We start from the raw sequence: 23,794 nt of genomic DNA on the forward strand, positions 1-23,794 counted from the left end.
TACTCTTTTTACCATTTTTGTATAGATCCAAAAATGGTGGTAACTTGTTGCTTGTGTACCCAATGCAACACTGTAACAGACTCCTCAGCTACTTATAATTTATAGTACTGGTCTCCTCAGATTGAGTAGAGAGACTATTTGGCCCCTCTTGTATTTATGTCACTGAATCCCTGTGAACAAATTCATATCCCAGACCCATGGGCACACTAAGGATAACTTCATAAAAAAATAACCAAGTTCTCTTCATATTTTTGGATGTGGGACAAACAAATGTGCAGAAGAAACCCTAACAAATGTAGAGCAGATTAAAACTCTACGCAGATGTAGCCTAGGGATGATTCGAATCCAGGACCCATTACTGTGTTTTGATCTGCCATAGGCTGCATGCATATTTTCTACAGGTTTGTTGCACTAGTTTTCTAGTGGCATATCTACAGCATAATTCAGTACCAGCAATGCGGATGAACTGACCTCATTTTCATGTTGTGAATAATTTCTGCATGTAAATTTACAGTATGCTAATTTTTTTGTGGAATTTATTACGGACCCTTACAATAGTTGGGATGATAAACAATAACTCAAGCACAGAACACATAATAAATGGCAAATTCCTAATCTTCACTACCTAAGATTGGGTAAATACCCTATGGAGCTCCTCCTAACTGAGAAACACACAAAGCAATGGAGCCTCTAATCCATAATAAAGAGTCTGCATAATTTCATGAGGTATGAAAATATTTTCAATTATATAAATACAAGTAAGCAGACAACAATTATTTAATTCATGTGATAACCAAAACAGAGAGCTGATGGTGTAAGTCAAGGTACACCGGTTAAGAACATAAGCGTACTCCTACATGGACCTACAACACAGGCAAAAAGATCCCCACCCAAAGATGTAAATGCATCGTGAAAAGTTCACATATTATATAATGCTAGTGCCATGTTGAACATCACTAAATAAACAGAAAGGGAGGGGGGGAGGAAAAGACCACACTATACTTTATTCCCACCAAAATAATTCATCCTGCAACTCGTGACAGATTGTCTCCTCCCATCAAGAATTCTGCCACTGAAAGTGACCGTGGGGTAAAAAAAGTAAGAGGGATAGAGGCGATCTGATGGTCAATTACCTGTGCTGGAGTCCATGAATGAGCACGCGCCCCTACGAGCGTTTTGCGTTTGCTTCTTTGGGGGGAAAGGAAAACCGGGTATGCTGAGTGTCCCTGACATGCCTCTTAAATGCCCGACCCAACCGTACCTTGGTGGCGCGTGTCACGGGTTTGCGGGGGCGGCACAAAGCGACACCCCTGGCGTCAAAATGGTGGCACGGTCCACACTGCGCCTGCGTGAACCATGACGTCACAAGAAGACACTGGAAGTGACGCTGGCCACAACGTCCGCACCCGGGGCACGCTCACTGGTGAGGGAAATAGTGCGCCGCCATATTGTTTAAGGGCAAATAGTGCCCACTATTCATCCGAACGCTAAACAACAGCACAGAATCAGAAACTTTAAAGATAGATACAGATCTATCTAGTTAAGAATGTAAAGCGCCACCATGTTGTTTAGGGGCACACAATGCCCACCATTCATCCAAACAGTAAATAGCAGCACAGAATCAGGAACCAAAATCTAAATACATATCCTCAATATTAGAGGGGGCAAATATCAGTTATATTTCAATTAAATAATCGCAATAAATAATGCATATTAAAAATGTATAGAAAATTTTTTTAAAAATATATAAAGATGCAGGAAATACATATAATCTATCATTCCTGATGAGTCCAGCTAGAAGATAGAATATTAGAAGATTCAGGCAACTCCATCCTCCATCATTTCAAGGATTTCAAAAGGCCAGGCAAGGAGGAGATTCCAAAAATATAGTATCACAGACTAAATAAAGTAGATAGTTGGGATGATGCCTGGTGTATGTACAAGGAGCTTTAGGGCTTGTTCCAGCATCTATTCTTTCAGCATTTTTGCACATTTTCCCCATTGAAGTTTAAGAGGCTTAATGCCAAAAAATGCATTATAGCACATGACAAAAGCGCATAGAAAATGCATGGAATTTCGGCTGAGATTTTCTGTCAATAGACTGCATTTTACATTGAACCACAGAAAGGGAGGAAGTGTATAGACTACCACCAAAGAGTATAATCCTTTAAAAATTCAATTTTATTAAATAAACCACTAAAAAATTGGTCATGAATAAAATAAAAGACTGCTGGACACCAACAAACTTGGACAGATGTTACCCATACAATACAGAATGCAAAAAAAAATCCAAAAATCAGATAAGTTAATAGTTAAATGTGCAACCAAATGCAAGGTAGATTTAGCAGCAAAGATTGAAAAAAAGTGCAAATTCAAAAAATCAATTGATGCAGGGTAAGAATGATATCAGATAGAAACAATAAATCGGATTGTAGGATGCTAATGGAGCAAATCACGAAGTAACTGCCTGAATGGAAAAGGGGAGCACTAAAAATTAAGACTATTGCTGGGTAGTAATACTAGTCCAGACAGTGGCTAATGAAGCCTTACCAAAGATACACAATGCTAGCTACAAGGAAAGTGCACAGTCCTGGAAAGAAATAGTCAAAAAGTGGGTTGCAAGTGCTAGACCCACATACTGGCTAAGACAAAACCTAATAAGGAAATAATACATAAGGCAGAAAGATAAACTTACTGATTTGGATCTGGCAAAAGAGATGTCCCCGCCTCCCCAAAGCACGTTTCGTTAAGAACTTCTTCAGGAGGTGAAAAAGATGTAGAAAAAAATGTGCCAAAAACTGTGTGAACATACCCTTAGTGTGATTGCACACAGTAAGTGTGTGTTTCATGCATTTTGTTACACCAAATCCAGAAGTAATTCAATAGGAATGTATGGCAAGGATTATGCTCTGCCTTCCTTCTGGATTTAATTGTCAGTTTTTATTGAGAATGTTGTCTTCATCAAAAAAGTTCTGGAGTGAAATACACCAAATTTATAACAAAAAATGCCTATTCAGTCAAATAAACTTTCTACATCTTCAGCTGTCCACCACGCACAAGACATTTCTAGTAAGTTATTTTGGCACCTGATAGTGGTCATGCCTCTCCCACTAAGATCTGCAGAAGGCAATAGAAAAATTTCAAATTTGAAGTTCAAGAATAACTTGCAATAATTCACACTGCTTTTTAATACTATAGTTGTAACTCAAGGCCTTTGATAAATACATTTCTCTATGTAGAAACAGGAAGTCTCTTTTCCCTGTATGAGTAGGTATATATTCCGAGTTAAAATCAAATAGTACATGGACCAATGATATTGAATAGGGCTGTTCGCATTTTTTTTAAACAGACCAAACATCCAAGTGGAAAAAGGTCACAGTATGCACTGTACTCTTTCACAATTTGGATGAGACTCGTCTATATTTGAGTCTATGGGTGAGCAAAAAATAATCTAATCCCATTCTAATCTTCCATGAAGAATCCAATTATTATTGATACATTGCCATTATTTCCATAAGAAACTGTATTTGATTATGTACATTTAAAACGGTTACTTTATAAAATGTTTGCCACATGGTTGTAAAAATGGATTAACAGATTACACATGACTTGAGTACAGATGACAATGTGGGTCAAAATCTTCCACATTTTTTTAGAAAACACATCTTCACACGTCTTTTTTTTATGTCCATATGCAGTCCATTTTTTAAGGACCGCAAATATGAACACATGCACATCAATTGTATTCAATGGTTGTGCGCACATGTCAGTTTTTTCACATAGACAGTGTATCTGTGTGAAACACCCGCAGATATTTCCTTTTCTTAATGCACCACACACAAAATATGTGCTGCACACATGCACTCTGATGACATACATAAGACATCCATGTGTCATCAGTGTGACAGTTAACAGCGCTTGGGAAAAGCAGTACAATTAGCACTGTTTCCAAGCACCAGGTGCTGAATGCAGCTCTTATCATTGTCACCTTGTCTCCCTGTAATCAGCCAGATCAGGCGATGCTGATGGGAGTCAGCACCCACTGTGCGTGTATATGATGCATTGAAATAAACAATCATAATTTTAAAAAAATGGCTGGGGTTCCTTCTTCATTTTCCTTACCAGCTGAGGAAAAATCAACAGCTTGTGGCTGGTGTTAACATTCTGGGAAAGGGCCAATAGCACGCAGCTGCATGTGGCCAGCGGTGATGTCATTAAGGTTATGCCTGTCACAGGCAGAAGTTCTCATGCTCAGCTCAGTGTGTTCTAGCTGGCATGGTGAGAGGTTGCATCACTGATGTGTCTGCTCACGAAACCATCCAGATCGCCGTGGGACATGGGCATTAATGGATTATTGGCAAAAAGGTGAGCATAAATTTACTTTTTTATTTTTGTTTTTTGGTGAATAAATGGGTAAAAGAGGGTCAGGGAGTGTTTATTTCAACTAAAGAGCTTTACTCTGTTACTTTAATAAATTTGACCATGGCAAGAGGAAGAGCGGAAGGTATGTGACAGATATTGTACATCTAATAGATCCAATATTTCTGAGGTGGCCGAGGGCTGAAATTCTTAGTCTGTGTGGGGACCAATATCCATGGTAGCTTCCTAGGCTATTAATTTCAGCCCACAGCTGTCTATTTAACCTTTGCTGGTTAGTAAATATAGAGGAGACCCACATCATTTTTTTGGGGTCGATCTCCCCTATAATAACCTGTAAAGGCAAACCAAACACCTGTGAGTTGACATTAACAGCCTTTATGACTATTGGCCCTTCCCAGAATATTAACACCAGCACTCAGCTGTCGACTGTCCCTCAGCTGGTTATGAAAATTAAGGGGGACCCCACGCCATTTTATTTACACAAACAGCACATGAACCCATCGGTGTCCCACGGACACAAACCATGGATCTCACGGATCTGTTTTTTCCTGGTACAGGAATCACCAATGATGTGTGAAGGGACCTTAGGCTGGTTTCACACATCAGTTTTTTTTATTCATATCCTGTTTCTCATTTGAAAAACGTCCTTTTTCTCATTTGGAAGAAAAAACACTAAACACAGTAAAATATGGAAAGCACATGGATATCATCCTTGTGCTATCCATTTTTTTTTCACTTGGCCATTAACTTGCATTGGCGAGTTTGATCAGCAACACGAATGAAAATAAGACGGGTTCATTTTTCTCTCTCTACTCTTTCTCTCTAGCATCGGACACTAACTGTCCGATATGCACACTGAACTTTTAACTTCAGATCTGGTCATCCCTATGTGCGATGCATCAGTGAAAATATTTGATTGAACAAATATCAAAAGAATTAATTTGTGAAACCCGCTTTACACACAAAAGAAAAATCAATTTAATTGAAAGTATTATTAGCAGAATATAAATATATGGTAGAAGACATTTTTGGTTTGGATTTCACCTCTATTCATTATGGATTGTATGTTAGACACATGTAAGAACAGCTTGATATTGTGGATAAAGAGAAAGAGGCAGATTGTTCTGTTTTTAAAATTCCACATGGCAACTTTGTATCAACTCATAACACTCAACGTTGCCAGAGTTCTGTCAAAACTTTATGTTTCCTTTGTTTATCCTGAGCAGCATTGAAAGGTGTGTGTGTGTAGCGCTATTTGAAATATTCCCTGAATACCGCACACAATGGCTCCGGCAAAGGTTCCACTCTGCTCTTTACAATCTTTCAATACCTATCTCCGTGCACAGGTGCAAGGGAATTATCTTAAGCAAATCTCAGCCTGTTTACCTTTTGTGAGACTGCCTGAGAAATCACAGGCCGGGACAATGACAACTGCCTTGGCTGGTTGACAATGAATGGATTCCTAACAAGGGAACAGATTTCTGGAAGAAAAGACAGGCAGAGAAAGGAAGTTTCTTTAAATCACATTGTAAAGCAGCGCCACAATGACACATTCTAAAGGAACTTATTTGCTTTTTTTTTTTTGTGAAAGGCAATTGAAAAAAATGTTCTTTCTCTTTCCCTATTGCAGTCTTAGGGTACATACTCATTTGCGAGGAATAAGGACAAGTGCAATCCAATAAAAGATTGGATTGCACTCGAACCAATGTTATTCAATGGGTCACATCTCATCTGCGATTTTTTTCTCAGCTGAAATCGGACTGAGAAAAAAATTGCAGCATGCTGCGTATTGCTGTATGTCTCAGATGAGACTCGCCAATGCAAGTCAATGGGTGCGAGAAAATAATCGCACAGCACTCGCACCATGCGAGTGCTGTCCAATTTTTACGCACCGGTGTCATTTGAAAAGAAAGCAATTCATGTGCGGTGTACAGTAAAATCACACGCAATCAGACGCAGAGCAACTGAAAAGATGCTGGAAGAGTGCCTAATGCCATCTGTCAAGCATGGTGGAGGTAATGTGATGGTCTGGGGTTGCTTTGGTGCTGGTAAAGTGGGAGATTTGTACAAGGTGAAAGGGATTTTGAATAAGGAAGGCTATCACTCCATTTTGCAATGCCATGCCATACCCTGTGGACAGCACTTGATTGGAGCCAATTTCATCCTACAACAGGACAATGACCCAAAGCACACCTCCAAATTATGCAAGAACTATTTAGGGAATAAGCAGGCAGCTGGTATTCTATCTGTAATGAAGTGGCCAGTGCAGTCACCAGATCTCATCCCCATTGAGCTGTTGTGGTAGCAGTTGACCGTATGGTACGCAAAAAGTGCCCATCAAGCCAAACCAACTTGTGGGAGGGGCTTCTGGAAGGTGAAATTTCTCCAGATTACCTCAGCAAATTAACTGCTAGAATACCAAAGGTCTGCAATGCTGTATTTGCTGCAAAGGGAGCATTCCTTGACGAAAGCAAAGTTTGAAGGAGAAAATTATTATTTCAAATAAAAATCATTTTTTCAAACCTTGTCAATCTCTGGACTAGATTTTAAATTCATTTGGCAACTCATTTGATTAATAAAAGTATGAGTTTTCATGGAAAACACAAAATTGTCTGGGTAACCCCAAACTGTTGAACGGTAGTGTATGTGTATATATATATATATATATATATATATATATGTCAGTGACACACACACACACACATATATATATATATATATATATATATATTGATATATTGTCACGATCCATTTTTGGATCTGTGTCAGTCTGGACTCTCGTATATAAACCTTTCTCCTTTCTTGTCCTCGGGGGTTAATATGGGTTTTTGCCCCTGGTGGCCGCTGGTGTTACTACAAGTTTAGTGGGTCTGCTGCTGGGTTTTCCCCCCTGGTGGCCGCTGGTGTTACTACATGTTAGTCAGTCAGCAGGTGGGCCAATCCCTCCCTCCTATAAAGGGTCATCAGGTGCTGCACTCACAGTTGGTGATATTATTCCTCAACCAAGCTGGACTCAGCAGACTGTGTTGTGGTGGAGCTCCAGCTATCCCCTTGTTCTGGTGCCTTACTCTGCTGCTCGGAGCATTAGCAGCAGAGAGAAGCTAAGTCTTGTTTTTTAGTTTGTTTTACCCTTAGGTGTCTGTCATATATATCCTTGTTTGTTATTTGGTGTAGTACATGTTTTCCCTGTCTCACCTCCTGGGGAGGGGGATGGGGCTTTAGCTCTGGGCTAAACAGGAGACAGGGACAGGTCGGGGACTTGGATCTCACTACCATCAAGTGTACCCCCAAGTTAAGGAGAGTCAGGGCACCCCTTAGCCTGAGGGGTATTTCAGGGGCCCAGGTTCCACGTCTCCTGTTTTCCCCCTTCTGCCCCATGACATATATACCGCATATACTTGAGTATAAGCCTACCCGAGTATAAGCCGAGGCCTCTAATTTTGCCACAAAAAAAATGGGAAAACTTATTGACTCGAGTATAAGCCTAGGGTGGGAAATGCAGCAACTACTGGTAAATTTAAAAAATATAAATAGATACCAATAAAAGTAAAATTAATTGAGACATCAGTAGGTTAAATGTTTTTGAATATCCATATTGAATCAGGCGCCCCACATAATGCTCCATAAAATTCATGATGGCCCCATAAGATGCTCCATACAAAATATGCCCCATATAATGCTGCACAAAGGTTAATAATGGCCCCATGCAATGCTTCATAGAATAATATGCCCCATATGCTGCTCCATAAAGGTTATGGCCCCATAAAATGCTCCATAGAATAATATGCCCATATGCTACTCCATAAAGGTTATGGCCCCATAAGATGCTCCATAGAATATGCCCCATATGCTGCTCTGTTGTGAACTCATTTTCTGGTTTACCTCTGGCTTCTGGTGAGGGTGGTGGAGCTGGCTGTGTTGACAGAGGAGTTGTGAGTTCCCCATCCGGGCTCCCTCTAGTGGTGACAGTAGGTAATGAAGCTGATCTAAATGGCAGAGACCTGCCACCTGAGGAGGAGGACTGTGAGTGGACATCAGGAGTCTCTGACTGGATTTAAGACAGCCGACTCCCTAATTTTGTGCAGGTGATTTTTCCTGCTCTGAGGTCCTGGTTTCCAGTTCTGTTCCTGCCTTCTCAACTAAGTGTGCTCTGCTATTTTTTCACATGAGATTTGGTCTGGTTTACTCAGTTTTTGTGGTCAGCCAGCCCCTGCTGGGGCTGTGCTGAATTTCCATTCATATGTCTCTGTTTTTGCCAGTTTGCTATTTGTCCCTGATCAGATTGGTCTCTTTTTGCTCTGTCTTCAGAATATACCAGAGTGCTGATATATGGAATTGAAGTCTAGCGACTTCAGGGTTTTTGTTATCTGAAAGTGTTGGACATTTTTTGGCAGGGTTTTGTGCGTGATTGCAGACAGCATCTTTCCTTTCCTGTCCTTTCTAGTTAGTGTGGGCCCCATCGTTTGCTCAGCCTATTTTTCTATCTGTGTTTGTGTTTTCATCTTGTCTTACCGACAATACATATTTGGGGGCTGTCTATTGCTTTGGGGTCTGCTTTGGGGCAGTTTAGATTTCCCCTTTTCTTGCTTTAGGCTTATTTAGTTCTCCGGTGGTGACGAGGCGTCTAGGATCATCGTAGGTACGCTCCACGGCTACTGCTAGTTGTGTGGATAGGATCAGGGGTCTGCAATCCGCTTAGTTACCAACCTCTCTGGTTTTCTGTGGCTTAGATTGTTTTTGTTTTTCCTCCTCGGTGACTCAATGATAACAGAATCACCAGCCATACCGCAGATTCTAGGGTACTCAAAAGCAGGAAAAAAAAATTGTAAAAAAAGTGTCAGAATTTTTTTTTATAAGTATTTTTTCCTCTTTTTCTCTTGGGCCATAGGAGGATCTTTTCCTTAATGGAGATTAAGCAATTGTCTGATCGTGTGGCGCAGCTCGCTGTTGAAGTGCGGGGAATTTTCGTCTATCTCGCTCAATCACATGCTGTTGAACCAAAAATCCCTACTCGATGTATTTTCTGGGGATCGGTCTAAATTTTTGAATTTTAATAATAATTGTAAATTATTTCTTGCCTTGAAGACTAACTCATCGGGGAGCTCTGCGCAGCAGGTTAAAATTGTCATCTTCTTGCTGCGCGACGATCCCCAGGATTTGGCGTTTTGTTTGACACCTGAAAATCCTATTCTGACTAATGTGGATGCATTTTTTCAAGCCTTGGGGTTGTTGTATGATGAACCTAATGCTATTGATCAAGCTGAGAAAGCCCTGTTGGCATTGAACCAGGGTCAGGATTCTGCAGAGTTATTGTCACGGTCATGTGTGTCTGGACGCAGCGAGTACCGCAAGGCGAACCCATGACACGCGTGACCCTGGATACACCGCCTCCAGTAGGGCGAATTTAAGTAATAAAACGTGCAGCTGGATACACCGCCTCCAACTGGCAAATTTAGGTAATACATGTTATATATACAGTAGTCTGGAAACCCCGCCTCCAGTAAGGCGAATTGAAATAATAAAGGGGAAACCTGGGTAAGAATAACAACGGAGGGCCCTGCGGTAGGGAAACGGGGAAGTGGAGACCTCCTGCACTCCCCTGAGCCAGAGTCCCAGCACTCCTAACGTTCCCTATGCAGTTTCCGCTCTGGGCGGCGCACGCGTACCTTAAAACCCTGACTTGCCCTGCACCTAAACCCTCACTAGGGAATTGGTCGGTGTGGAAACTAATCCCACCACTGCACTAAACACACATAAGGGAAAATGACAAAACAGGGGGACACCACTTAGCTTTGCTCTGTTGCTTACGTTCCCAGCAACAGAGTCCACCACCTGCGTGCATCTTCTTTTTTTTTAAGTTTATGCTTAGAACACTGCCCTTCACCTCTCCAAACAAACTTATTTCAACACCCTCATCATCTCACTGTCCAATAACCAGAAGCGTCTCTTTGACACTTTTCATTCTCTACTCAATCCAAGAGTACAGGCCCCAACCACGGAGCTCCGAGCTGACGATCTGGCCAATTACTTCAAAGAAAAAATTGACCAGATCCGACAGGAAATTATCTCCAAATCCCCTCATACCATGCACTGTCCTCCCTCCCCCACTGCATCTAACTCACTCTCTGATTTTGAACCAGTCACAGAAGAAGAAGTAAGCAGGCTCCTTGCATCTTCTCGCCCAACTACTTGCACCAGTGACCCATTTCCGTCACATCTCCTCCAGTCCCTTTCCCCTGCTGTCACCCCTCACCTAACTAAAATATTTAACCTCTCTCTCTCTGCTGGTATTTTTCCCTCCTCATTTAAGCATGCCATCATACATCCACTACTTAAAAAACCATCCCTCGACCAAAACTGTGCCGCTAACTATAGACCTGTCTCTAATCTTCCCTTCATCTCTAAACTCCTGGAACGCCTGGTCCACTCCCGTCTTATCCGCTATCTCTCAGAAAACTCTGTTCTCGACCCTCTCCAATCCGGTTTCCGCTCTTTACACTCCACTGAAACTGCCCTCACTAAAGTCTCTAATGAACTGCTAACAGCTAAATCAAATGGTCATTACTCCATGCTAATTCTCTTGGATCTCTCTGCAGCATTCGACACTGTGGATCATCAGCTCCTCCTCACTATGCTCCATTCCATTGGCCTCAAGGACACCGTTCTCTCCTGGTTCTCCTCCTATCTCTCCGACCGCTCTTTACTGTTTCTTTTGCCGGTTCCTCCTCCTCTCACCTTCCCCTTACTGTTGGGGTTCCTCAAGGATCGGTTCTAGGCCCCCTCCTCTTCTCCTTGTACACTGCCCCTATTGGTCAAACAATCAGTAGATTTGGTTTCCAGTACCATCTCTATGCTGATGACACCCAATTATACGCTTCTTCTCCTGACATCACGCCAGCCTTTCTAGAAAACACTGGCGATTGTCTAAATGCTGTGTCTAATATCATGTCCTCACTATATCTGAAACTGAACCTGTCAAAGACTGAACTCCTTGTGTTTCCTCCCGCTACTAATGTACCTACACCCGACATTGCCATTTCCGTCTGTGGTTCCACTATTACTCCCCAGCAACATGCCCGCTGTCTTGGGGTCATACTTGATTCCGAGCTTTCCTTTGCCCCCCACATTCGATCACTGGCTCGCTCTTGTCATCTGCACCTCAAAAACATTTCTAGAATTCGACCTTTTCTTACTTTTGACTCTGCAAAAACTCTTACTGTTTCTCTTATTCATTCTCGTCTCGACTATTGTAACTCTCTTCTAATCGGTCTCCCTCTTACAAAACTCTCCCCTCTCCAATCTGTCTTGAATGCTGCAGCCAGGATCATATTCCTCACCAATCGTTACACCGATGCCTCTACCTTGTGCCAGTCATTACACTGGCTACCCATCCACTCCAGAATTCAGTATAAACTTATTACCCTCACCCACAAAGCCCTCCATGGCTCAGCACCACCCTACATCTCCTCCCTTGTTTCAGTATACCACCCTACCCGCGCCCTCCGTTCTGCTGATGACCTGAGGTTAGTATCCTCAATAGTCAGAACCTCCCACTCCCGTCTCCAAGACTTTACACGTGCCGCGCCAATTCTTTGGAATGCACTTCCCAGGTCAATACGATTAGTCCCCAATCCCCACAATTTTAAGCGTGTCCTGAAAACGCATTTATTCAGACTGGCCTATCGCCTCAACACATTAACCTAACCTATCCCTGTGTGGCAGAGCCAAAAGTTTTACCATAACCAGGTTCCCAGCATCATGTTCCCACATGCTTTATGCATCCATTAGCCCTCTGTGTCTGTACTGTTACACACTTAACATTATGGCTGGTCCATACAATCAGGGCAACTGTTACCACCCACCTTTCGTGTCTACCTCTTTCCTCATAGACTGTAAGCTTGCGAGCAGGGCCCTCACTCCTCTTGGTATTTGTTATAATCTACTGTATGTGATTATTGTTATGCTGTAATGTCTATTGTCTGTACAAATCCCCTCTGAAATGTAAAGTGCTGCGGAATATGTCGGCGCTATAAAAATAAAATGTATTATTATCTTCTCCTCCAACCGGATCCATCACCATAGCCGGATCCATCACCATAGTGCAGCCTTGGATCAGAGTCCACCACCAGTTGCAGCTGTCCAGTAAACAGTGTCCCAAAGATGAGTCCAGCTTCTGCCAAAAAGTCCAGCATGCTTAAGTCCAATTTTTCTGCCAATAAGTCCAGCATGCTTAAGTCCAGTTTTCAGCAACCAAGCCCAGCATGCTGAGTGCAACTCTCACCATAGTTGCCACTCCACCAAGCCATGCAAGCACTTCCTGCTGACACCATAAACTGCGACTCCACCACGCCATGCCAGCCCTTCTTGCAGACCACATCATTGGACTCCACCAATCCATGCCAGCACTCCCTGCAGGCTCCATAGCTGGCACTCGTCCCCTCTCCCCTCTGGCTGGGCTGCCCAGGACTCCTGTTCAGCTCCATCTTTCACCCAGGCTTACTTGTGAATAACTAGCTATCACCAACAGTGATCAAACACACCTGACACTCTTTTATAGAGCATCACACCTGTTTTATAATTACGTGCACATTAAACCAAAGAAACTAAAGTGCACTACCGCTCACCACCACCGGGGCAACTTAGAATGAACGACACCACGTGTAATAATTCTAATGGCCACTGGGGGCAATCACACCACTTTGGCACTCAGCCAAAGTAAAAAAAAGTTCACTTTGTCCATTTACTTGTCAGATCCACCTTGGATCATCACAGTTATACTGTCAAAAATTCCAAAAGTGGGCGGTCCTTACTACATGGAATGATGGTGCCTTGGCAGCTCTCTTTCGCAAGGGTTTATCAGAAACCGTAAAAGATATTATGGTGGGATTTTCTGTTCCCTCTGGTCTTGACAATTCTATGTCATTAGCCATTCAAGTTGATCGGCGTTTACGTGAATGTAAAACTACACGAGAGGTGTTGCCACCTTTTCAACAAATGTCTGAACCTATGCAATGTGATAGAGTTTTGTCTAGGGGGCAACGTCAGGAGTATAGAAGGCGTAATAAGATGTGTTTTTTCTGTGGAGATGCCTCATATTATTTCTGTCTGCCCTAAATGAGAGAAACGTTTTGCACACACATTTGCTGTGGGTGGCGTACAACCTAAGTTTCTTTTGGCAATTACTCTGATCTGCTCCTTATCCACAATTTCCACAAAGGCTTTTGTGGATTCAGGAGCGACTTTGAATCTGATGGATTTGGATTTTGCTAAACGTTGTGGTTTTCCCATGATACCTCTGCGGACGCCTATTCCTTTGAGGGGTATTGATGCTACTCCTTTGGCGGAGAATAAACCTCAGTTTTGGACCCAGGTGATAATGTGGGTCGCCCCAGACCACCAAGAAAATTGTAGATTTTTGGTACTGGATAATTTGCATGATACTATTGTTCTTGGTTTTCCCTGGTTGCAAATCCATAATCCAGTTTTGGATTGGAAATCTGTGTCTGTGGTGAGTTGGGGCTGTCGGTGTGCTCTTGGTGACACTCCTGTTTTCTCCACCTCTCCCCAGTCTCATGATGTTCCTGACTATTTGGCTGATTTTTATGATGTATTTAGTGAGAGTAAGTCTGCGTCCCTGCCTCCTCATAGGAGTTATGACTGTGCAATTAAGTTGAGGCCTGGGTGTAAATTTCCCAAGGGTCGGCTTTTCAACTTATCTGTACCTGAACACGAGGCTATGCAATCTTATATTAAGGAGTCGTTGGAGAAGGGTCATATTAGACCATCCTCTTCACCCTTAGGTGCTGGTTTTTTTTTCGTGACTAAGAATGATGGTTCATTAAGGCCTTGTATTGACTATCGTTCCCTTAACAAGATTACGGTTAAATATCAGTATCCGTTACCCCTGATTTCTGATTTATTCTCCAGAGTTAAAGGTGCCTGCTGGTTTACTAAGCTTGACCTCAGGGGGCGTATAATCTTATTCGCATCAAGCATGGAGATGAATGGAAGACCGCGTTTAATACTCCGGAGGGACATTTTGAGTACCTGGTGATGCCTTTTGGGCTCACTAATGCCCCTTCTGTCTTCCAATCCTTCATGAATGATATTTTCCGGGACTTTGTGGATACGTTTTTGATCATCTATTTGGATGATATTCTGATCTTTTCCAGTGATTGGGATTCTCATGTGGAACATGTTCGGACTGTGTTCCGGATTTTAAGGGAGAATTCCCTGTATGTTAAGGGATCCAAATGCCTTTTTGGTGTACAGAGAATTTCATTTTTGGGATTTATTTTGTCTCCGTCAACTATTGAAATGGACCCGGCCAAGGTACAGGCCATTTATGATTGGGTTCAGCCCACTTCTTTGAAGGCTCTCCAGAAGTTTTTGGGTTTTGCTAATTTTTATCGTAAATTTATAGCTAATTTTTCTGGTATTGCCAAACCACTAACTGATCTGACCAAGAAGGGCGCTGTTGTGCTGAATTGGTCTCCAGAGGCTGTTTTGGCATTTCAGGAGCTGAAGCGGAGGTTCACTTCTGCTCCGGTTTTATGGCAACCTGATGTCTCACTTCCATTTCAGGTAGAGGTAGATTCTTCAGAGATTGGTGCAGGAGCTGTTTTGTCCCAAAAAGATCCGGTGACTTCTAAAATGAATCCCTGTGCCTTCTTCTCCCGAAAGTTCTCCCCATCTGAACGCAACTATGATGTGGGGAATCAAGAATTGTTGGCCATGAAGTCGGAATTTGAGGAGTGGAGACATTGGTTGGAGGGAGCTAGACATCAAGTTGTAGTCCTCACTGACCACAAGAATTTGATTTACCTGGAGTCGGCCAAACGCTTGAATCCTAGACAGGCTAGGTGAGCCTTGATTTTGTGGTCTCCTTTCTTTCGGGCACTAAGAATGTTAAGGCAGACACCCTTTCTAGGAGTTCCTTTGCTGATTCTCCTATTGTGACCAAACCTACTACCATCCTAGGTGAGGGTGTAGCTCTTTCTGCCATGTCGCCCGATTTGAGACGTACCCTGTAAGAATTTCAGGAGGACAAACCTGAGCGTTGTCCTAAGGGAAAATTGCATGTTCCTGACCAGTGGAAGAAGAGAGTGATGTCTGAAGTTCATTGCTCCGTGTTGGCTGGTCATCCAGGTATTTTTGGTAGCAGAGATTTGGTGAGTCGGTCTTTTTGGTGGCCCACCTTATCTCGTGATGTCAGGAATTTTGTGCAGTCTTGTGGGACTTGTTCCTGGTCTAAACCCTGTTCTCGTTCTAGTGGGTTGTTGATGCCCTCACCGGTGCCCAAGAGGCCATGGACCCATATCTCAATGGATTTTATTTCTGATCTTCCTGTCTCTCAGAGAAAGACTGTTATCTGGGTGATTTGTGATAGATTTTCTAAGATGGTCCATCTTGTACCACTCCCAAAGCTGCCATCTTCCTCAGAGTTGGTGCCCTTGTTTTTACAACAGGTGGTTCAGTTGCATGGGATTCCTGAGTACATTATGTTGGACAGAGGAGTCCAGTTTGTCTCCAGATTTTGGAAAGCTTTTTGTTCCAAGCTGGGAATTCAGTTATCCTTCTCCTCTGCGTTTCACCCACGGACCAATGGGCAGACTGAGAGAACAAACCAGACTTTGGAGTCCTCTTTGAGATTTTATATCTGCTGATCAGGATGATTGGGTCTCATTTTTGCCCTTGGCTGAATTCGCCCTAAATAATAGAGCTAGGTCAGCCACATTGATGTCGCCCTTTTTCTGTAACTTTGGGTTTCATCCTCGATTTTCTTCAGGTCAAGTGGAATCTTCAGCCTTCCCAGGTGTTGACACTGTGGTAGAGAGAATGCAGCAGATTTGGGACCAAGTGGTGGATAAGTTGTCCCTCTCTCAAGAAAAGGCCCAGCGGTTTTCCAACCGGCTTAGGACCATTGGTCCCCGGTTTAAGGTGGGTGATATGGTTTGGCTGTCGTCAAAAAATATCCCTATGAAGGTTGCGTCTCCAAAGTTCAAGCCAAGATTTTTTGGACCTTATAGAATTTTGGAGATTCTTAGCTCGGTTTCTTTTCGATTGGCTCTTCCAGTTACGTTTAAGATCCATAACGTGTTTCATAAGTCTCTGTTGAAGAGGTTTGTTGAGCCAGTGGTTCCTATGGCGGCACCTCCTGACCCTGTGTTGGTTGAAGGTAACGTGGAATATGAGGTAGAGAAAATACTTGATTCTCATCTGGCTAGACGGAGACTCCAGTATTTGGTTAAGTGGAAGGGTTATGGCCAGGAGGACAATTCTCGGGTCTCTGCCTCTGACATTCATGCCGATAGATTGGTTTGTGCTTTTCACCGGGCCCATCCTGATCGACCTGGTGGCGTGGATGAAGGTTCGGTGACCCCTCCTCAAAGGGGGGGACTGTTGTGAACTCATTTTCTGGTTTACCTCTGGCTTCTAGTGAGGGTGGTGGAGCTGGCTGTGTTGACAGAGGAGTTGTGAGTTCTCCATCCGGGCTCCCTCTAGTGGTGACAGTAGGTAATGAAGCTGATCTAAATGGCAGAGACCTGCCACCTGAGGAGGAGGACTGTGAGTGGACATCAGGAGTCTCTGGATTTAAGACAGCCGACACCCTAATTTTGTGCTGGTGATTTTTCCTGCTCTGAGGTTCTGGTTTCCAGTTCTGATCCTGCCTTCTCAAGCTATGTGTGCTCGGCTATTCGTTCACATGAGATTTGGTCTGGTTTACTCAGTTTTTGTGGTCAGCCAGCCCCTGCTGGGGCTGTGCTGAATTTCCATTCGTATGTCTCTGTTTATGCCAGTTTGCTTTTTGTCCCTGATCAGATTGGTCTCTTTTTGCTCTGTCTTCAGAATATACCAGAGTGCTGATATAGGGAATTGAAGTCTAGCGACTTCAGGGTTTTTGCTATCAGAAAGTGTTGGACATTTTTTGGCAGGGTTTTGTGCGTGATTGCAGACAGCATCTTTCCTTTCCTGTCCTTTCTAGTTAGTGTGGGCCCCATCGTTTGCTCAGCCTATTTTTCTATCTGTGTTTGTGTTTTCATCTTGTCTTACCGACAATACATGTTTGGGGGCTGTCTATTGCTTTGGGGTCTGCTCGGGGGCAGTTAGATTTCCCCTTTTCTTGCTTTAGGCTTATTTAGTTCTCCGGCTGTGATGAGGCATCTAGGATCATCATAGGTACGCTCCGCAGCTACTGCTAGTTGTGTGGATAGGATCAGGGGTCTGCAATCTGCTTAGTTACCAACCTCTCTGGTTTTCTGTGGCTTAGCTTGTTTTTGTTTTTCCTCCTCGGTGACTCAATCATAGCACTGCTCCATAAAGGTTATGGCCCCATACGATGCTCCATAAAGGTTATGGTCCCATAAGATGCTCCATAGAATATGCTTCATAGAATAATATGCCCCATATGCTGCTGCTACTGCTATTAAAAAACAGCCTTAGAATCACTGGGATATGTTTAAGTGTTCCAGAATTATTACCACAAAGGCAGGATATTGCATTGGATGCAATATGCTAATAACACTCAGCACCAGCTCTGATATGATCGGGAGTTGAGTGTTAGTGTACTGTGCTCCGATCCTCTCACATGAGAGAGGATCACAGCACAGCTGCAGAGGAGACAGAGAAATTAATTTCTCTTACTCCTTTAATGCTGGTGTCGACGGGAATTTCACTGCACTAGGATGGTATGCGAGTGCAGTGCTATGTTTCACACACATCCATAGGCTTATATGGGTGTGTGCGATCCGAATTTAACATACAATCATAGCATGCTGCTTTTTTTTCCCTGTCTGATCGCGATACGATCTCAGCAGGAAAAAAAATGCCTTTAAGAGTAGAAGCACAGGATTAAATTGGTATGACTGCAATCCGATTTTTGGTCAGAATTTAACAAGCTGGAATGGTAAATAGGGTGAAAATAGGCTGGGTGGTGAAGGGATCAAAATACAACTCACTAGCAGCAATAAAAAAGAATGCTCATAGTGATGAGTGAACGTGCTTGGATAACATGTTATCCGAGCATGCTCGGGTGCTATCTGAGAATTTTGGGTGTGCTCTGTTAACATGTTCGAGTTACTGTGGCTGCATGTTTTGCGGCTGTTAGACAGCCACAATACATGCTGGGATTGAATATTTGTTAGGAGTTAATTGCATATGAACCCTGCTCAACTTTACCACATCACTGTGAGGCACTGAGCTGAGCAAGCATGCGCAGCTCAGTGTCTCTGCTGGATGGAAGGTTGTATAGTTGCATCATGCAACAATGCAGCCTGCCATCTAGATGTAGCAGAGCTAGAAGAGTCATGGGAAAATTGGATTATTACCTTCTCGCCGAACGGGTGAAGAATATGTTTATTTATTATTTTAATCCTTTTACTTGGGACATTAGCTTCAGTGGATTGAGCATTGAGGTGAGCATACATGTTTTGGTCAATTTATATTCATGAAAGGAGTCTGTGTCATTATTTAAAATAAATGACTTTATTCTGTGTGTTACTTTTTTTTGCAAGTTGACTATGGGGGTTAGCAATGGGGCATCATATAGATGCCTTTACATTACTAACCTCTGGGCTTGATGTCACCTGACAAAACAAAGGAGGCATCAACCCCAATGCTATCACCCCACTTGCCACTGCACAAGAGCAAGTGGGAAGAGTGAGGGTAAGTGCCAGAAATGGCGCATTTTATGGATGTGTCATTTCTGGGGCAGCTGAGAGCTGATGTTTTTAGTCTGGGAGGGGGGCAATATCTATGGCCCCTTCCTAGGCTATTAATATCAGCCCTCTGCTGTCTGCCTAGCCTTTGCTAGTTATCAATTATAGGGGGTCCCTATGTAATTTTTTTTGGGGGGGAGTATTTTAATAACCAGGAAAGGCTACGCATACAGCTGTTTGTTTATATTAATAGTCCATGAGCATTACCCCCCTCCCAGGTTATAAACATCTGTCTCTAGCTGTCCATTTTCCCTCTGCTAGTTAATAAAATTTAGAGGGAATCCACGCCAATTTTTTTTGGAAAATAATTTATTTAGCAATAAAATACATGTACACTAAGTTACACAAGCAATGCACTCATTATATATCTCACTCACATATTTATATATATCTTTCTGTATCTTTCTATCTGTATATCTATGCAATCTCTCTCTCTGTATATACAGTATATATACGTATATATATATATATATATATATATATATTCTGTGTATATATATATATATATTTATATATGTATATATATATATATATATATATATATATATATATACTTCCTTCTCACCCCTCAATGGGGGTGTTTTTTTTTTGTCCTTTCTCATTCTCGGATCCTCTACCAGAGGCCTGGGAGTTTGAGGGTTCTGTGCAGGATCTTAGTTGTTCCCAGCATTGCGCTTTTCTGGACAGAGACTTCAGATGTTGGTCCTGGGATCTGTTGTAGCCATTTTCCCAACTTAGTGCTCCAAGTGCTCCTCTCACCACTGGAATCACTGTTGCCTTCACCTTCCACGTCTTCTCCAGTTCTCCTTTGAGGTCCAAGTATTTCTCCAACTTTTCATATTCCTTCTTTCTGATGTTGCTGCCACTTGGCACTGCTATATATTGAAGAATATTTCCTTGGAAAACAATGTGCAAAGGACTTAGAAAATTGCTCTATGTAAAAACTAATTTTAAAATTGCATTGCAATCAGATCGCATTCAAATTTAAATTAATCAGATGTCGGTCGGATGTTCGTGGAGAAAATCGCATTGTACTAGCATGAAAATCACATGACACTTGCATGACACTCGTCCCACTTTTCTGGACCGACATTGTACCATTATTTTTAATGGTGATGGATATGAGATAGCAGATACACAGAAGGATGGTATGTAAAAGCGACCTACTGCCATTTTGTGTGTGAATGCACTTTATTAGGGCTTCACCGTGAAGTGGTCAAAGGTCGCTTCGGGATACTTTTTTTTCCTGTATCTTCTATACATGAATAAAGCAAATTGAATGGACATTTGCCATGGATTATATTCTCTGAAATTACAGTAGGTTAAGGCCACGTTCACACATTTAGTATTTGGTCAGTATTTTAACTCAGTATTTATAAGCCAAAATAAGGAGTAGAACAATCAGAGGGAAAGTATAATAAAAACATGTCACCACTTCTGCACTTTTCACCCACTCCTGCTTTTGGCTTACAGACACTGATTTGAAATACTGACCAAATACTGAACGTATAAACGTGGCCTTAAAAAAACAACTCATCTTCCAAAAAACAAGCCCTCGTACAACTTTTCAGATGGAATAATCACCAAGTTATTCCTCTAGGTTAGGAGCACTGTGATGAAGGAAAAATTGTCATAAAGGCTTAAAATAGGTGTTTTCTTAAGGGTTTAATAATAATAATAATAATAATAAAGAAAATAATAATATATTTCAAGCTTTTTTTTATTTTGCAACATGATCTTTTACAGAAAGTAAATTCTGGACAACCCTATTCAGTTTGTATAGAGTATGTTCCAACTCCATGCAAAAGCTACATTAGTTTCTATGAATGTGGGACTCAGGGCTCAATTATACGAGCATATTATACAGTCGTGTTGTAAAAGTAAAGTTGGAATCGCACACTGAGCATTGTTATCTCTGACTGGTCAACTGACACAGCATGCCCTAGTCTCATCCATTCATGTCTACGGGTGCGCAAAAAAATCAGATCCCATACAAATCACCTGTGTTGCATCCAGTTTTTATGGATACATTACTACTATTAAGCTAGAAAACTGAATATGATCCTGTACAGTGTTAAATGTTGGGCAGCACGGTGGCTCAGTGGTAAGCATTGCAGTGCTGGAGTCCTGGGTTCAAATCCCACCATGGACAACATCTGCAAGGAGTTTGTATGTTCTCCCCGTGTTTGCGTGGGCTTCCTCCCACATTCCAATGACCTACTAATAGGGAATGTAGATTGTGAGCCCCATCGGGGACAGTGATGATAATGTCTGTAAAGCGCTGCGGAATATACTAGCGCTATATAAAAATAAAGACAATTATAAAGATTAAATGTTGGATAAATACAGATGTCTCATGGATATAAAATATGGACACATAGATGGGGGGCAGATGAAATTGTTTGAGTTTTCTGGATGAAAAGCATTCACACACTCATCTGACAGGTTTTATAATGCAATAACTGGGACTTTCTCACTACATTAGTACTGTTTACACTCAGAAATCCATTCACATGGCTGAAAATGTGTCTAATTAATCACTTATGTCCTCAATCTGTGTTTTTCCATTTCAGAGTTTGGTAACCAGGTTTGCTATTCATCCGGTCCACTGCTAAGTGAACTTTCTCACAGTTCTCCTCATCTTAATTTAACAAGGAAAGTAAATGGCTCTGCAATGAATGACACTGTGCAAAAACTGAAAGAAGATGGAGAAGCAAAGAGATGCAGATTTTGCTCTCCTCATTCTCATTCGGAATGCTTTGTAACCCACCATACTAGGCCTCTGCTCCTCCATTCAGATGTCAAATGCAGCAGTTATAAGGGGCTGAATGGGACTCCCTGATGGGAAATGGATGGCCTTTTAACCTGAAGGCTCAAGCTGTTCCTCTTTACATTTTTTTTTCTCCAGAGCAACTTTTCAGCAGATGTTTTGTTCAAGTAAAGGAATGAACTCTCTTCCACCTGGTTCCAGCAATGTCCTGGGAGTGAAATCATTTCTCCAGCCCCCTTCAGGACTTTTCAGCAGCGGTTTTTTTCTTTTTTTTTAAAGCAAAATGGTTTCCCATGCATATATTTACTGAGAACAAATGAAAACCATAACAAAAAGTGATTTTTTTTTTAACTATTTTTCTCTACTCTAAGAGATTTTTCACATGTCACTAGTTTCTAAATGAAGAGATCCTACTGTAAATTTAAGGATCCATGATAATTACATTGCGATCTCAAAAACATCGTTAGGACATACTTATCAATACTGTCTTATTGAAAAAAATACTAAACTTAAGCTCAACAGTCTAATAATGTGTCACATTTATCACATTGGTTGATTCTGTTAAATAAATGTACTACTTTTGATTGTTTAGTCCAAGGCCTCCATTCATCATTTGGGTTTTTCTAAGTAATTTTCTTGTCCTGGCTTTCTTTTTGCACTAGCAGATTTTGTCCTAACTTTAATAATTTGGCCCAAAATGTTCACTTAATTTGAGATAAATTCAAAGATGATATTATGGCAATCTGTTCACTACCATTAATAGCATAGACTAATACACTATGTCATACTTTACATTTTGCTGTGAGCGGATGTAAAAAAAACGCCAGGTGAAGGTCAAAAGCACACTTTTTTTTTGCATCTGTCAGACTAGTGAAGCTCTTTAGATACACTTTGCATTTACATGGGTTTCCTCAAGTACATGCTAAGTGATGGGTCTTAAGGAGAAAAATTTCACTTAGTGTATTAGCTCATACTATATAACAGTGGTCTCAAACCTTTTCTACCTTGAGAGCCACATTAGTCTCTGAGAAATGGTTGTGAGCCAAATTCAGCTTCCCCCTCTCCGTAGTGACACCCTGAGCCTCCCATTACTGGAATAACGGCCAGGCTTCCCCCACAGCAGGCACTCTGGGCAAGGTTGCCAACCATCCAGAAATTCCTACACAGTCCGTAAAGATATGGCACATTTTCCTTGTGTCTGTGATTTTTTTTTTGAAGCTAGAGAAACTCATAAACATTTTGATGACTGTAATTATCATCATTTTACAATTTAGTGAATTCAGCTGACATTTTCATACCAGAATTATGAGCTGTAGACAAGTAGCAGTTAAAATCTCAATGGTTTATTATGGTTTTCTAATGTGTCCATAAAAAAGCTGTCTGTCAGTGATTTTTTGAGACGTAGTCCTGAAAAAAAAAATAAAGTTGGCAACCCTGACATAGAGACCTTGTGCCACCTCCATTATATGCAGTAGACTCACATCCAAGGGTTTCTACTTTCCCCCTATTCGGAAGTCTTGCAACAAGCAGTCCCACCACACTTTCGCATCCAGCTTCAAGCACCTCTCCAACTGGCAGTATCATCCTATCACCAGCCTACCATATTTATCTTTCTTCATGGCCAGTAAATGCACAGATCTTCACCTCTATGCATAGTTACTTAGAAAAGTCATCATTTGAAGCTGGAGCAGACAGATGTTTGCCCCCTAGTGTAGTTTTGTTTCTCATTGTGGTTTATACTGAATATTCAAGTGTCCTTTAATAATGAGTTCTGGTTATAACCGATGAGCAAAGATAACTCCACTGATGTAATAAACATCATTTATTAAAATTGTTATAAAAAAGCCCTGGCCTTGCTGCCAATCTCAGCACATCAGAAATATATTTTGTCTTGTATGTTCTCACTGTATTTTAATGTGTTTCCAGA

General features: G+C 41.8%; 1 long non-coding RNA gene across 1 annotated transcript in view; it reads left to right on the top strand.

Moving 5' to 3' along the window:
* LOC141083970 (uncharacterized) overlaps nt 1-22,451 on the top strand; it is a 43,705-nt gene extending 21,254 nt beyond the window's left edge. Inside the window, exon 2 of the long non-coding RNA XR_012230875.1 lies at nt 21,671-22,451. This is a non-coding gene — a long non-coding RNA (uncharacterized lncRNA). The remainder of the gene's footprint in view (nt 1-21,670) is intronic.
* The last annotated feature ends 1,343 nt before the right edge of the window (nt 22,452-23,794 follow it).

The sequence above is a fragment of the Dendrobates tinctorius genome, unplaced genomic scaffold (genome assembly GCF_039654945.1).
Source record: "Dendrobates tinctorius isolate UK_male_01 unplaced genomic scaffold, ASM3965494v1 ptg000022l, whole genome shotgun sequence".
Lineage (NCBI taxonomy): Eukaryota > Metazoa > Chordata > Amphibia > Anura > Dendrobatidae > Dendrobates > Dendrobates tinctorius.